Below are 15,670 nucleotides of genomic sequence, written 5' to 3' on the forward strand. Positions count from 1 at the left end.
TTTGTTGTATGCTTGGCTCCATGTTTGTTGTATGCTTGGCTCCATGTTTGTTGTGGGCTGGACTCCACGTTTGTTTTGGTCTGTGTTACATGTTTGTTGTGGGCTGGACTCGATGTTTGTTGTGGGCTGGGCTCCATGTTTGTTGTGGGCTGGGCACCATGTTTGTTGTGGGCAGTGCTCCATGTTTGTTGTGGGCTGTGCTCCATGTTTGTTGTGGGCTGTGCTCCATGTTTGTTGTGGGCTGGGCACCATGTTTGTTGTGGGCTGGGCTCCATGTTTGTTGTGGGCAGTGCTCCATGTTTGTTGTGGGCTGTGCTACATGTTGGTTGTGGGCAGTGCTCCATGTTTGTTGTGGGCTGGGCTCCATGTTTGTTGTGGGCTGGGCTTCATGTTTGTTGTGGGCTGTGCTACATGTTTGTTGTGGGCTGTGCTCCATGTTTGTTGTGGGCAGTGCTCCATGTTTGTTGTGGGCTGTGCTCCATGTTTGTTGTGTGCTGTGCTCCATGTTTGTTGTGGGCAGTGCTCCATGTTTGTTGTGGGCAGTGCTCCATGTTTGTTGTGGGCTGTGCTCCATGTTTGTTGTGGGCAGGGCTCCATGTTTGTTGTGGGCAGTGCTCCATGTTTGTTGTGAGCTGTGCTACATGTTTGTTGTATGCTTGGCTCCATGTTTGTCATGGGCAGGGCTCCATGTTTGTTGTATGCTTAGCTCCATGTTTGCTGTGGGCTGTGCTACATGTTTGTCATGGGCAGGGCTCCATGTTTGTTGGGGGCTGGGCTACATGTTTATTGTGGGCTGGGCTCCATGTTTGTTGTGGGCTGTTCTACATGTTTGTTGTGGGCAGGGCTCCATATTTATTGTGGGCAGGGCTCCACGTTTGTTGTATGCTTGGCTCCATGTTTGTTGTATGCTTAGCTCCATGTTTGCTGTGGGCTGTGCTACATGTTTGTCATGGGCAGGGCTCCATGTTTGTTGGGGGCTGGGCTACATGTTTATTGTGGGCTGGGCTCCATGTTTGTTGTGGGCTGTTCTACATGTTTGTTGTGGGCAGGGCTCCATATTTATTGTGGGCAGGGCTCCACGTTTGTTGTATGCTTGGCTCCATGTTTGTTGTATGCTTGGCTCCATGTTTGTTGTGGGCTGTGCTCCATGTTTGTTGTGGGCAGTGCTCCATGTTTGTTGTGGGCTGGGCTCCATTTCCGTTGTGGGCTGGGCTCCATGTTCGTTGTGGGCTGGGCTCCATGTTTGTTGTGGGCCGGGCTCCGTTTTCTTTCACAAAATAAACGTTTGATGATGTCAATACCAAGAATGTTTCTGGAGCGTTCATGATGTCACCTCCCGCCTCAAACATGCCACCTCCATGCTGCCATTGGTCTGACATGTCCACTGTCGGGGTGCCCACCTTTCCAAACCAATTGGAGAGTGAACAGACTCTTTGTCATCTGATTGGGTGTTTTTTCAGAAACAGCTTTTCCCTCCCACCCCCAGTTTCTCTCCAATTAACAAATGCGTTGAAATAAAATCGGAGAAGACCATGTTGTTAAAGGGCAGCAATGACCTTATCCCCTCAGTTATGTGGAATGTGTTCCCGGAGGATTCATCTTTCGTTCCTGAAATCTCCAGGACAATTCTTCAGAGTTGGGAACCCAATTTGAGGCTTGTTTGGAATCATTAATCCCCTGACTGAGTTTCAGTCTCTCCGTGAAAAACTTACATCTGAAATCATATCTCTTGTTTGTCACCCACTCAGATGCTGTAAAGTGCACGATGACTGTTCTAGAGAAGCTGGAATTATGAGTTGTCCCGTCTTTTATATATGGCACCTTTCAAGTTGTGAAAATGGAATTCCCAAGTGCGGTAAGTTAACACCAAACAAAATCGAAGTTGACCTCGGGAAGTTGCTCTGATTCCCTGTCCTCTCACTTCCCTCAATAGTTCAACATCAGTAAAGTACAACAACAACTTATATTTATGTGGTGCCTTCAGAGTAATGAAACATCCAAAGTGACCGACCAAAAGCTTCTGTTAAAGATGTTTTAAGGAATGTCTCAATAGAGACGGAAAGGTGGAGGGAGGGAATTTCGGAGCTTGGGGACAAGACACCTGAAGACACGGTTGAAGTGTTGGGTGCTCTGATACACAGACGAACCAACAGGGTTGCGAATGGTACAACGCAGTTTTATTTCAATCAACTATTAACACGGTAAACTTTGGTATTCAGCACATGGTGAATATCTGAGTGGCTGGCAATGAGGTCTGTGCCCTGAGCCGTCTCCTGCTCGAGTGCTCAGGAAGTGCCGTGTTCCCTGTTTTGTACTGTGTATGCTCTTGTCTATGATTGGCTGTCGTGTTTTGTGTGTTGATTGGTCCGTTGATCTGTCCATCATTATGTGTGTATGTATGTGCTGTGGTGTTCACCTGAATATCATGACATCCCCCGTTTTTTACAAGATTATGTGCCTACGTGATTCTAAATAGAGATGTGTAGTGAGTGCAGCTAAATGTGTGTTTGTGTAATATTTACAGCATGTACATAAGACCATAAGACCATAAGGCAAAGGAGCGGACGTAAGGCCATTCGGCCCATCGAGTCCACTCCACCATTCAATCATGGCTGATTTCAACTCCATTTACCCGCTCTCTCTCCATAGCCCTTAATTCCTCGAGAAATCAAGAATTTATCATCTTCTGTCTTAAAGACACTCAATGTCCCGGCCTCCACCGCCCTCTGTGGCAATGAATTCCACAGACCCACCACTCTCTGGCTGAAGAAATTTCTCCTCATCTCTGTTCTAAAGTGACTCCCTTTTATTCTAAGGCTGTGCCCCCGGGTCCTAGTCTCCCCTGCTAATGGAAACAACTTCCCTACGTCCACCCTATCTAAGCCATTCATCATCTTGTAAGTTTCTATTAGATCTCCCCTCAACCTCCTAAACTCCAATGAATATCATCCCAGGATCCTCAGACGTTCATCGTATGTTAGCCCTACCATTCCTGGGATCATCCGTGTGAATCTCCGCTGGACCAGCTCCAGTGCCAGGGGCTGTTTAGCGCAGGGCTAAATCGCTGGCTTTGAAAGCAGACCAAGGCAGGCCAGCAGCATGGTTCAATTCCCGTAACAGCCTCCCTGAACAGGTGCCAGAATGTGGCGACTAGGGGCTTTTCACAGTAACTTCATTGAAGCCGACTTGTGACAATAAGTGATTTTCATTTCATTTCATGTCCTTCCTGAGGTGTGGGGCCCAAAATTGCACACAGTATTCTAAATGGGGCCTAACTAATGCTTTATAAAGCTTCAGAAGTACATCCTGCTTTTATATTCCAAGCCTCTTGAGATAAATGACAACATTGCATTTGCTTTATTAAGTACGGACTCAACGTGCAAGTTTACCTTTAGAGAATCCTGGACTAGGACTCCCAAGTCCCTTTGCACTTCAGCATTATGAATTTTGTCACCGTTTAGAAAATAGTCCATGCCTCTATTCTTTTTTCCAAAGTGCAAGACTTCGCAAATGAGGCTTAACTATCTACAAAGGGCGATGTCGGGTGTGACATAATAACGAGGTTGTACCATAACAAAGAAGGAGGAATTGTTGAACGATAAAACGAGTTCCTGTAATGATAAGAACATAAACATATTAACACAGCGGTTGCATGAGTTCAATGTATAAACAGTCTCATAAGTCCAGTCTAGTAGGTGGGCGCCGAATTCGGGTTGACCGCCTCAAGGGTAGATCTGGAACCGCCGGCTGAGGAACGGGCCTGGCCACGGGCGACGACGGAAGGGGCATGGTAACAGGCAGCTCCACGAAGTCGATATCAGGAACAACAGGAGGACACGGTGTCAGTGTAAGGTCTCGTAGCGAGCGTGGAAGTAGGCGAAGAGCCCGGCGATTGCGCCGACGAACGGATCCATCAGGCATGCGAACCAGGAACGAGCGGGCAGCCACGCGTCGGAGAACTTCGGCAGATGCTGACCAGCCACCGTCTGGTAGGTGGATGCGGACTTCATCTCCAGGGGCCAGGGCGGGAAGATCAGTTGCACGTGCGTCATATGACCTCTTCTGGCGACCGCGCTGCAGTTGCATCCTATGCAGTACCGGAGCATGGTCGATTGTGGGCGCCAGAATGGAGGGCACAGTGGTCCTGAGGGCGCGACCCATCAACAGCTGGGCTGGTGAGAGACCAGTGGCTAGTGGGGCCGAGCGATAGGCCAGCAGGGCGAGGCAGAAGTCCGATCCGGCAGCAGCAGCCTTGCAGAGGAGCCGCTTTACAATGTGAACGCCCTTCTCCGCCTTTCCATTGGACTGGGGATGCAGAGGGCTGGACTTCACGTGTGTAAATCCAAATGAGGCCGCAAACGATGACCATTCCTGGCTGGCGAAACAGGGCCCATTGTCCGACATGACAGTCATCGGAATGCCGTGTCGAGTGAAGGTGTCTTTGCAGGCCCTTATGACAGCAGACGACGTGAGATCGTGCAGGCGTATGACCTCTGGGTAGTTGGAAAAGTGGTCAACGACGATGACATAGCCCCTGCCGAGCGCGTGAAAGATGTCCACACCCACCTTCGCCCAGGGGGGCGTCACCAGCTCATGGGGCAGAAGCGTCTCAGGAGGTTGCGCCGGCTGAAACCTTTGGCAGGTGGGGCAGTTGAGCACCATATTGCCAATGTCATCACTGATGCCCGGCCAGTATACCGCCTCTCGGGCCCTCCGTCTGCAGTTCTCGACCCCCAAATGGCCTTCGTGTAGTTGGTCGAGAACTAGCTTGTGCATGATGTACGGAATCACAATCCAGTCCAGCTTCAGAAGGACACCATCAATGACGGCCAGGTCGTCTCAGACGTGGTAGAACTGCGGGCACTGCCCTTAGAGCCACCTTCCCGTCATGTGGCGCATCACACGTTGTAGAAGGGGGTCGGCCACAGTCTCTCGGCGAATACGGGCCAAACTGGAGTCGTCAGCTGGCAGATTTGCCTCGACCTGACATACAAACCCCTCCGAATCTGGCGGAGTGCTCACTGCTCTAGAGAGGACATCCACAATGATAAGGTCCTTCCCTGGGGTGTAGACCAGTTGGAAGTCGTACCTCCTGAGTTTAAGTAAGATGCGCTGGATGCGAGGGGTCATCTCATTCAGGTCCTTGTTTATTATGCTGACCAGGGGGCGGTGGTCAGTTTCAACAGTGAACCAGGGAAGACCATACGCATAATCATGGAACTTGTCTCAACCGGTTAGCAAGCCCAGGCACTCCTTTTCGATCTGCGCGTAACGCTGCTCTGTGGGGGTCATGGCCCGCGAGGCATAGGCGACCGGGGCCCATGAGGCAGTGTCATCCCGCTGCAGGAGCACTGCCCAATGCCGGACTGGCTGGCATCAGTCGAGATTTTAGTGGCACGAGACGTGTCGAAAAACACCAATACCGGTGCAGTGGTGAGCTTGAGTTTGAGCTCCTCCCATTCCAGCTGGTGTGTGTGTTGCCACTGGAACTCTGTGGACATTTTGACGAGGTGGCGCTGAGCTGTCATGTGGGAGGCAAGGTTGGGAATGAACTTCCCCAGGAAGTTGACCATGCCTAGGAAGCGTAGCACTGCTTTCTTGTCTGCCGGCTGCGGCATGGCTGTGATGGCGCTCACCTTGTCTGCATCCGGACAGACCCCTGACCGGGAAATGTGGTCCCCCAGGAACTTCAGCTCGGTTTGGCCGAAAGAACACTTGGCTCGGTTGAACAACAGGCTCAGGCCTGTTTCCTGTATGCGTGCAAAAACGCGTTGGAGACGATAGTTGTGCTCCTGTGGTGTGGTGGACCAGATGATGACGTCGTCCACGTAGACGCGCACCCCTTCGATGCCTTCCATCATCTGCTCCATGATTCTATGAAAGACCTCGGATGCCGAGATGATGCCAAATGGCATCCAGTTGTAGCAGAACCTGCCGAAAGGGGTGTTGAAGTTGTACAGCTTTCGGCTGGACGGATCGAGTTGGATCTGCCAAAACCCCTTAGAGCCATCCAGTTTCGTAAATATCTTCGCCTGGGCCATTTCACTGGTGATCTCTTCCCGTTTGGGCATGGGGTAGTGTTCCCTCATGATATTGTTATGAGGTCTTTAGGGTCAATGCAGATCCGGAGCTCGCCGGAGGGCTTCTTGACACACACCATGGAGCTGACCCACGGCGTGGGCTCCGTGACCCTGGATAGGACCCCTTGGTCCTGGAGATCCTGCAGCTGCTGCTTGAGGCGGTCTTCGAGTGGCGCAGGGACTCTGAGCGGTGCGTGAATGACCGGGGTGGCGTCTGGTTTGAGCCAAATTCTGTAGGTGTATGTCAGTGTTCCCATGCCCTCGAATGCCTCCTGGTTGTCGGCGAGGAGCGATTGGAGCTGTGCATTAAACTCTGCTTCCGGGAAGGCAGACGTGCTGTCTGGAGAGAGAGAGTGGACTCGTTGCATGAGGTGGAGAGCCTTGCATGTCTGTGCACCTAGCAGGGAGTCCTTCGATGAGCCGACTATCTCGAACGAGAGTGTGGCCGCGTGTGTGTTGTGTGTCACCTGGAGCTGGCAGGATCCCATGGCCAGGATAACGTTCCCGTTGTAGTCGACCATCTTGCACCAGGACGGCCAAATTGGTGGTCTGACCTTCATGGCGTAAAAGTCTGACCATGCTATGAGGTTGGCGGAGGCGCCAGTGTTCAGGCGGAAAGTGATCGGCGATCGGTTGACCGTCAGGGTGGCACTCCATTCATCACCTGGATTGATTGTGTTGACTAGGTTCCCATCAATGACCGCAACCCCCAAGGCGTCTCGGTCATCTGTGTCACCGGTCTGGATGTCGTCTGGGCACGATTCGTAATGGGGAGGCTGAATGGTCCGCACGTCCCTACGAGGTTGTCGGAGTTGTGGAAGATCGACAGGTTGAGCCGCTCGACAGCAGGCAGCGTAGTGGCCCCCCTTGCCACAGCGTAGGCATTGTCGGGTTCTTGCGGGACATTGCCGCTTTGAATGTGCAGCTCCACAGTTGCCGCACGTTGTGACATCATAGCGTTCGTTGCGCCACTGCGCATGCGCAGTTTGGTCTTGCGTCGAGCGCGCCTGCGCATCACGTCCCTCAGTGTTGCCGTAGGTTTTGGCGCGCACAAGCGCAGGAGGTCCCGAAAAGCGCGCGAATTGGCCGCCCTCGTCCGGGCCGCGGGCCGGGAGGAACTCGATCACCTAGACCCGTTCGGCCTCGTGGGGCACTGGCTCCCCGATCCGGCCGCGTAGGACCCCCGCCGCGCCGATTCGGTCGCCTGAAATTGGGCATAGCGGCTAGTCGCGTTTTCGTGCAGGACACAGGCTTCGATTGCAGAGGCTAAGGTTAGGCCTTTCATTTTTAAAAGCTGCTGGCGTAGGGTGCCCGAGGCGACCCCAAAATCGATCTGGTCCCGAATCATGGAGTCTGAGGTGGTGTCGTAACCGCAGGACTGCGCGAGGATGCGGAGATGCGTCAGGAATGACTGAAAGAGCTCATCCTTACCTTGCAGGCGCTGCTGGAAGACATATCTCTCGAGGCTTTCGTTGACCTCGACGTTGAAGTGTTGGTCGAGCTTGAGAAGGACCGTCTTGTATTTGGATTTGTCCTCACCTTCCGCGAACACCAGGGAGTTGTAGACATGGATGGCGCGCTGCCCTGCGGTGGTGAGGAGGATGGCGATCTTTCTGGTGTCCGAGACGCTCTCTTTGTCGTTGGCTTCCAGGAAGAATTGGAAGCGCTGCTTGAACAGCTTCCAGTTTACGCCGAGGTTTCCAGCGACTTGCAGCGGCTGCGGTGTGTTGACGGTGTCCATGGCGCAGGATGGCAGATTTGTGGATAGGTGTAAAATCATTCCTGGTATCTTGAAGTGTTGGGTACTCTGATCCACAGACGACCCAACACGGTTGCGAATGGTACAACGCAGTTTTATTTCAATCAACTATTAACATGGTAAACTCTGGTACTCAGCACATGGTGAATGTCTGAGTGGCTGGCAATGAGGTCTGTGCCCTGAGCCATCTCCTGCTCGAGTGCTCAGGAAGTGTCGTGTTCCCTGTTTTGTACTGTGTCTGCTCTTGTCTGTGATTGGCTGTCGTGTTGTGTGTGTTGATTGGTCCGTTGATCTGTCCATCATTATGTATGTGTGTATGTGCTGTGATGTTCACGTGAATATCATGACAACGGCCACCAATGGTGAAGCGATTAAAATTTCGAATGTTCAAGAGACCAGGCCCGGAACTTTCCGATTGGGAGACTAAGGGCCGGATTCTCCGTCGCATCGGGAAATCCGCTACCAGCGGCGGGCAGCGGAGAATCCAGCGCGGGCAGGAAACGGGATTGCCGACGGGCACCATCGGGAGAATGTGAATGGGTCATTAAGATTTATTTGCATCCTATTATTGGGCTGTGCCCCATATTCTCCGAATCGTCGGGATTCTCCGGTCCTCTGGGCCGGGAATCACGTGGGCAGGAATTAGTGCCGGTCTTGACCAGCGTGGCCCTGATGTGGTGGGCCTCACGGTGGGCCAAGGGGGTAACTCTTTACGGGAGTTGCCCCCAAAGTCCAATGGAGGGCCACCCTCCCCACCACCCACAATGCAAGACCTTCCCACCCCACCCCCACCAGACACCCCCTCACCAGAGGCCCCCTAATTAAAGAGACCCCCACCAGAGACCCCGCCACAAGAAAGACCCCGGCCTGGAAGCCCCCCAGAACAGAGACACCTGCCAGAAGCCCCTTACGGGTGGGGCAGGTCATCCCCATGCTGCGGGGGCTGGGGGGCAGTCGCTTCCTGATTTGTGCTCCCAGTGGGAATGCAAATCAGTGGAATTCAGCTCCGGTGTGAGAACATTGGGCTGGATTCTCTGCCTCGCGACACCGGAAACGGGAATCACGGTCGGGCGGAGGATCAGGGGCGGGATTCTCCCGCAATTGTCGGGGTGGCCCGTACCGGCGCAAATAACTCCGGTCTCAGGCGTCCCGGAAGTTCCGGAATCCTCCGCACTTCCGAGCGCTCGGCCAGCGCTGGAGGGGTTGGCACCGCGCCAACCGGCGGCGAAGGGCCGCGGCCAGCCTGCGCGAGTTGGCACACGTGCCGGACTGCCATCGTGTACCGGCCCTGGGGAGGGGGTGGGGATGTCCCCACGGTGGCCGTGCCCGCGATCGGGGCCCACTGATCTGCAGGCGGGCCTGTGCTGTGGGGGCACTCTTTCCCTCCGCGCCAGCCTTGACAGAGCCTTACAGAGGCGGGCGCGTAGGGAAAGAGTGCCCCCACGGCACAGGCCCGCCTGCAGATCTGTGAGCCCGGATCGCGGGCCAGGCCACCGTGGGGGCATCCCCCCCCTCCCCCCGGGGCCGGATCCCCCCTGCACCCCCCTGAGGGCCCCGCTAGATGGCCGGCAAGCCAGGTCCCGCCGTGATGGACCATGTCCATTTCACGCCGACGGGACTGGCTGAAAACGGGCGGCCGCTCGGCCCATCGGGGCCCAGAGAATTGCCGGGGGGGCCGCTGCCAACAGCCCTCGACCGGCGCGGTGTGATCCCCGCCCCCGCTCGTAAACTGGCGGCGGAGAATTCGGCAGCCGGCGTCGGAGCGGTGGTGCAGGATTCATGCTGCCCCCCAGCGATTCTCTGACCCAGCGGGGGGTCTGTGCCGATTTGGGCGGCATGCTCCGGACCCTCCCCGGCGGCAAAAATAATTTGTGACTCGCACCGGCGGGGAAATGCGGAATCAGCATTGAAATGCGATTAGCAGCGTGGACATTTCATTCTTCCCCTTCCCGCGATGCTCCGGCCCCTCGACGCCTGCACCGTGGCCTTTGGAGGCCTCCCTGGTTCTCTGCCCCTCTCAGGGCAGAGGCCTCACCAGTGACCCCCACCCCTCAGGATCACCAGCTGTCTCCTCCCGGCGAGTCTGTTCTCCACTCTCTCTCACTGACCGACTCTGCCACCACCTCCCAGGCAGTGTTCAGGAGGACAGGCGCGAGCCTGCGGCCCACACTGGGGAAGAGGGTGTCCCCCCGCTCCTCACTGGCCTGGAGCTGTGGGTCCACCTGGGCCTCCCGACCTTGGGGGGCAGGTCTTCTGTGAACCATCTTGGTGGTTGCAGTGAGTGTGGTAAGTGGAGGGTTTCAAAACAGCTCCAGCTTCCAGGGTCTTTAGCGCTAACTCCAGCTCCAGAGGTTAGAGCGCCCGCTGGGCCGGGAATCGCTCGGAATTCTCACCGGCAGAGTGCTGACTCATTTGCATATCCTTCCTCTCTTTGTGAATAGCGCCCCCAACGAGGATGTGGGGGCTTCCCAGCGACGTGGGCGGTTTCTGGGACAGCCACAGCGACAACAATGAAAATGGACTTTAATGAACAATTGCCTAGGATAAATTTACGTCATTACGAATTTACAACTCCCAGTGAGGTCTCCCAGTGAGCCCTATGGTCTCACACCGGAGCTGAATTGCACCTGATTTACAAATCGGCACAGAGTGAGACAGCAAAGAGTGAGTTTGGGAATTTGAATCTAGGTGGGAATTCGAAGCTGGGTGGGGAGGAGGTGCTGTTTATCCCTGGTAAGTGACTGGTAAGTAGTGTTTCTGTTTTCTTTTTCTTTTCATTGGTATATATATTCATTTTTTTCTTCGTTGTTTATTTATTTTGGTAAATTGTAATTGTTGAAGTTTACCGAAGGTTTAAGACATGGCAGGAGATCTCAGACCCGTGTCATGCTCCTCGTGTGCGATGTGGGAGCTCAGGGACACGTCCACTGTCCCTGGCTACTTCACGTGCAAGAAGTGTGTCCAGTTGAAGCTCCTGTTAGACCGCTTGACGGCTCTGGAGCTGCGGATGGACTCACTTTGGAGCGTCCGCGATGCTGAGGACATCGTGGATAGCACGTTTAACGAGTTGGTCACACCGCAGGTGAAAGGTACTGAGGGAGATAGAAAATGGGTAACCAAAAGACAGAGCAAGAGTAGGAAGGCAGTGCAGGTGTCAACAAAGAACAAAGAACAAAGAAATGTACAGCACAGGAACAGGCCCTTCGGCCCTCCAAGCCTGTGCCGACCATGCTGCCCGACTAAACTACAATCTTCTACACTTCCTGGGTCCGTATCCCTCTATTCCCATCCTATTCATGTATTTGTCTAGATGCCCCTTAAATGTCACTATCGTCCCTGCTTCCACCACCTCCTCCGGTAGCGAGTTCCAGGCACCCACTACCCTCTGCGTAAAAAACTTGCCTCGTACATCTACTCTAAACCTTGCCCCTCTCACCTTAAACCTATGCCCCCTAGTAATTGACTCCTCTACCCTGGGGAAAAGCCTCTGACTATCCACTCTGTCTATGCCCCTCATAATTTTGTAGACCTCTATCAGGTCGCCTCTCAACCTCCTTCGTTCCAGTGAGAACAAACCGAGTTTATTCAACCGCTCCTCATAGCTAATGCCCTCCATACCAGGCAACATTCTGGTAAATCTCTTCTGCACCCTCTCTAAAGCCTCCACATCCTTCTGGTAGTGTGGCGACCAGAATTGAACACTATACTCCAAGTGTGGCCTAACTAAGATTCTATACAGCTGCAACATGACTTGCCAATTCTTATACTCAATGCCCCGGCCAATGAAGGCAGGCATGCCGTATGCCTTCTTGACTACCTTCTCCACCTGTGTTGCCCCTTTCAATGACCTGTGGACCTGTACTCCTAGATCTCTTTGACTTTCAATACTCTTGAGGGTTCTACCATTCACTGTATATTCCCTACCTGCATTAGACCTTCCAAAATGCATTACCTCACATTTGTCCGGATTAAACTCCATCTGCCATCTCTCCGCCCAAGTCTCCAAACAATCTAAATCCTGCTGTATCCTCTGACAGTCCTCATCGCTATCCGCAATTCCACCAACCTTTGTGTCGTCTGCAAACTTACTAATCAGACCAGTTACATTTTCCTCCAAATCATTTATATATACTACAAAGAGCAAAGGTCCCAGCACTGATCCCTGTGGAACACCACTGGTCACAGCCCTCCAATTAGAAAAGCATCCTTCCATTGCTAATCTCTGCCTTCTATGACCTAGCCAGTTTTGTATCCACCTTGCCAGCTCACCCCTGATCCCGTGTGACTTCACCTTTTGTACTAGTCTACCATGAGGGACCTTGTCAAAGGCCTTACTGAAGTCCATATAGACAACATCCACTGCCCTACCGGCATCAATCATCTTAGTGACCTCCTCGAAAAACTCTATCAAGTTAGTGAGACACGACCTCCCCTTCACAAAACCGTGCTGCCTCTCACTAATACGTCCATTTGCTTCCAAATGGGAGTAGATCCTGTCTCGAAGAATTCTCACCAGTACTTTCCCTACCACTGAAGTAAGGCTCACCGGCCTGTAGTTCCCGGGATTATCCTTGCTACCCTTCTTAAACAGAGGAACAACATTAGCTATTCTCCAGTCCTCCGGGACATCACCTGAAGACAGAGAGGATCCAAAGATCCTCTGCGGTCATCTCCATGCAAAACAGATATACCGCTTTGGATACTGTTGAGGGAGATGGCTCTCCAGGGGAAGGCAGCAGCAGCCAGGTTCATGGCACCGTGGCTGGCTCTGCTGCGCAGCTGGGCAGGAAGAAGAATGGCAGGGCTATAGTGATAGGGGACTCAATTGTAAGGGGAACAGACAGTCGGTTCTGCGGACGCAATCGAGACTCCAGGATGGCATGTTGCCTCCCTGGTGTAAGGGTCAAGGATGTCTCGGAGCGGCTGCAGAACATTCTGTGGGGGGAGGGTGAACAGCCAGCTGTCATGGTGCATATAGGCACCAACGATATAGGTAAAAAACGGGACGAGGTCCTACAAGCTGAATTCAGGGAGTTAGGAGTTAAACTAAAAAGTAGCACCTCAAAGGTAGTAATCCCAGGATTGCTATCAGTGCCACAAACTTGTCAGAGTAGGAATGTCAGGATAGATAGGATGATTGCGTGGCTCGTGAGATGGTGCAAGAGGGAGGGATTCAAATTCCTGGAGCATTGGAACCGGTTCTGGGGAGATGGGACCAGTACAAACCTGACGGTCAGCACCTGGGCAGGACTGGAACCGATGTCCTATGGGGGGTGTTTGCGAGAGCTGTTGGGGAGAGTTTAAACTAATGTGGCAGGGGGATGGGAACCGATGCAGGAAGTTGGAAGGTAGTAAAACAGGGACAGAAACAAAAGGCAGTAAGGGGGAAAGTGTAAGGCAGAGAAGCCATAGTCAAAAATCAAAAAGGGCGACAGTACAAGGTACAGTGACTGACGGGAGCTCAGTGAAGAAGACCAGGAATACTAAAAGGAATAAAACGGGAAGTGAAAACATTAATGGTAAGCGACGTGGCAGGTTGTTACATGAAGATATGGGTTCAACGACAAGGAAAATTAGGAGGAAAGTTGAGAGGAAATATAACTTAGGAGGGGTTACTGATCGAGGTGTTAAGATTCAGAACGGAGGTAAAAAAGCCAACATAAGTGTACTTGACCTGAATGCTCGTAGTATTCGGAATAAGGTAAATGAGTTGATGGCGCAAATCATCATGAATGACTCTGATTTAGTGGCCATTACTGAAACATGGTTAAAGGATGGTCACGACTGGGAGTTAAATATCCGAGGGTATCAAACTATTCGGAAGGACAGAGTGGATGGTAAGGGAGGTGGTGTAGCTCTGATATTTAAGGATGACATCCGGGCAACAGTAAGGGATGACATCGGTGCTATGGAGGATAAGGTTGAATCCATTAAGGTGGAAATCAGGAATAGTAAGGCGAAAAAGTCACTGATAGGAGTAGTCTACAGGCCACCAAATAGTAACATTATGGTGGGGCAGGCAATAAACAAAGAAATACCTGATGCATGTAGAAATGGTACAGCAGTTATCATGGGGGATTTTAATCTACATGTCGATTGGTTTAACCAGGTCGGTCAAGGCAGCCTTGAGGAGGAGTTGAGAGAATGTATCCACGGTAGTTTCCTAGAACAGTATGTAATGGAACCTACGAGGGAACAAGCGGTCCTAGATCTGGTCCTGTGTAATGAGACAGGATTGATTCAGGATCTCATAGTTAGGGATCCTCTCGGAAGGAGCGATCACAATATGGTGGAATTTAAAAATCTATGGACAGAATCCACAGCAGACGATTACAGGCCACCCACGTTAAAGACTCTCCACAGCTTCAGACCCCACCCACCCCCTCAGTACCAAAGTATTAGATTAAAAATTAATGACCATCCAGAACTTGAGGACGGCCATTTGCACAACATCAGAGACATTCGAAGACGTTAGCTGCCCCGTTGTTTAGGAAGCTTCAAGAACATTATTTGGCCCCAACCATTGTGAGTCACCCACAACATTAAGGACCCAACAACAATGAAGATTTTTCAACGATGCGGAATCTCACATCCTTAACCCCACCCAGCACATTAGTGTGTACATTAATGTGTGTGTATTGCAGTGTGTGTTTCCATGGAGACATTACTGTGCATATTTTACACTGTGTATATTTTGTTGTTCTCTCCTCTTTTTCAGATGATTTCTCGGTGACGTCTTACTTCGCAGGGTGTGTTAAGAAGTTGTGCGACTGTGGCATTGCAGCTGCCCTGTGCATCAAGGAGAACAGCCACAAATTCAACCCAAAGTTTGTGGATTATGACCGAAACCTGTGCAAGACCGTCCCATAGCTCCAGCTCGCAATGAAGCGATGGGGATGTGGCCGAGAGTCACACTGACAAGAATCTCTCCAATAGAATATTCCGGGTGTGATTGATGGGATTTCTCTCTCGCCGTCTCCCTGATTTCTAATTGCTCACTGAGTCTCTCTCAGATCTCGCTTTTGTTGCTGTTTTACCTTTAATTCATTTCAAATGTACTTTACAATTCTGGTGAAATAAAATACACTGATTGAAGCATGCAATGCTGGGAGTGGGAGTGTTTATTCATTATTGATACAGGGGGCAATGTCCAATTAGTTTCCTCACAGACATTCTGATCTTTCGCAGACAGTATGGGATCCTGCTGTTCTCTTTGTACTTTGTGGTGCGACACTGCCACCTGCTGGTGTAACAGCAGCAGCAGCCGTCACGTCTCTGCTCTCAAATGATGACAGAGACACCCCTGGTGTCAGTCTGAAAATACCAACTTCATTGAGCCGAATGCTGCAACTCGTGGGGTAATTTCGACATTGCTGCAATCGGTGTAAATATAAATTGGGAGAGATATAAAGTGGGCTCTCAAACCCGGGTCACAATTACCCCCAGTAAATAGTGTTAAATCTCTCATTCATTCAGACTCCTGCCCCAAGTTATTGCAAAGTGTTTAATTCTTTAGCAATGTGAGACCAAACTGTGTTCACTACAGGAATCTTCTCACCAGAGACATTGTCAAATATCATAAAAACATGAGAAATGGGAACAGGAGGAGGCCACTCGGCCCCTCGAGTCTGCTCCACGTTCAAAATTATTATGGCCGATCCTTGCCTCAATTCCTCTTTCCTGTCCACTCCCCACATCCTTGATTCCCTGAGTGACCAAAACTCTGTCCATCTCAGCCTCAGGACCAATGGATCCAGGAGAGACTCCCGACAATGTCAGGGTGGTGACCTCCTCCCCTGTTGGTCACCCTGCTCCAGGGCTGCTGGTTAGT

At 51.9% G+C, this 15,670-nt stretch overlaps 1 long non-coding RNA gene across 1 annotated transcript; it reads left to right on the top strand.

Annotated features, from left to right (window-relative positions):
• The first annotated feature begins 1,760 nt into the window (after window positions 1–1,760).
• On the top strand, window positions 1,761–14,942 carry LOC140402539 (uncharacterized). The gene is made up of 2 exons (XR_011938163.1): window positions 1,761–1,855; window positions 14,558–14,942. It is a non-coding gene; the product is annotated as an uncharacterized lncRNA (long non-coding RNA).
• Window positions 14,943–15,670: the final 728 nt, after the last annotated feature.

This window comes from Scyliorhinus torazame, chromosome 25 (assembly GCF_047496885.1).
Source record: "Scyliorhinus torazame isolate Kashiwa2021f chromosome 25, sScyTor2.1, whole genome shotgun sequence".
NCBI classification, from domain to species: Eukaryota; Metazoa; Chordata; class Chondrichthyes; order Carcharhiniformes; family Scyliorhinidae; genus Scyliorhinus; species Scyliorhinus torazame.